General features: G+C 37.5%; 1 protein-coding gene across 7 annotated transcripts in view; it reads left to right on the plus strand.

Moving 5' to 3' along the window:
* Window positions 1–114, plus strand: part of LOC106879533 (TBC1 domain family member 4) — a 203,185-nt gene extending 203,071 nt beyond the window's left edge. For all 7 annotated transcript variants that reach the window (XM_089354972.1, XM_089354973.1, XM_089354976.1 and 4 more), the window contains one exon: window positions 1–114. This exon is cut by the window's left edge and continues 4,656 nt beyond it. The gene's annotated coding sequence lies outside the window, so the exon portion shown is untranslated.
* The last annotated feature ends 672 nt before the right edge of the window (window positions 115–786 follow it).

Below are 786 nucleotides of genomic sequence, written 5' to 3' on the forward strand. Positions count from 1 at the left end.
ATAATGGAGTCAAAATTGACTCCATGAATCTACATATACATAATTTACATTTTAATTAATTAATTGACATCATTCTCATTTTGTTATTGTTATTAAAGGCAATAATATAATATATGTGTGACTTATTTTTTTTTAAAGAAAAATTTCATATTTTCTTTTTTGTTTCTTATTTCTATCTTTTACTTGTCATTTGACTACAGCCATGCTGGGGCACTGCCTTGATGGGTTTTAGTTGAACAACTAAAGCCCAGGACTTATTTTTTAAAACCTAATATTTAATCTTTATCAGTCTCTTTTTGCTGAACCTCTAAGTTACAGGGAACATAAATACACTGACGGTGGTTGTCAAGTGGTGGTGGGTGACACACACACACATATATACCATGTATACAATGGGCTTCCTACATTTCCGTCTACCAAATCCACTCATAAGACTTTGGTCAGCTTGAGGTTATAGTAAAAGAGATTTGTCCAAGCTGCCATGCAGTGGGACTGAACCCAGAACCATGTTGTTGGGAAGCAAGCTTCTTACCACACTGACATGCCTGTGCCTATTTACTCTTCTACTTGTTTTAGTCATTTGACTGTGGCCATGCTGGAGCACCGCCTTTTAGTCGAGCCAATCCACCCCAGGACTTATTCTTTGTAAGCCTAGTACTTATTCTATCGGTCTGTTTTGCAGAACCGCTAAGTTACGGAGACATAAACACACCAGCATCGGTTGTCAAGCGATGTTGGGGTGGTGGGGACACACACACACATATATATATACATATATACGATGGG

The sequence above is a fragment of the Octopus bimaculoides genome, chromosome 7 (genome assembly GCF_046866305.1).
Source record: "Octopus bimaculoides isolate indiv1 chromosome 7, ASM4686630v1, whole genome shotgun sequence".
NCBI lineage: Eukaryota > Metazoa > Mollusca > Cephalopoda > Octopoda > Octopodidae > Octopus > Octopus bimaculoides.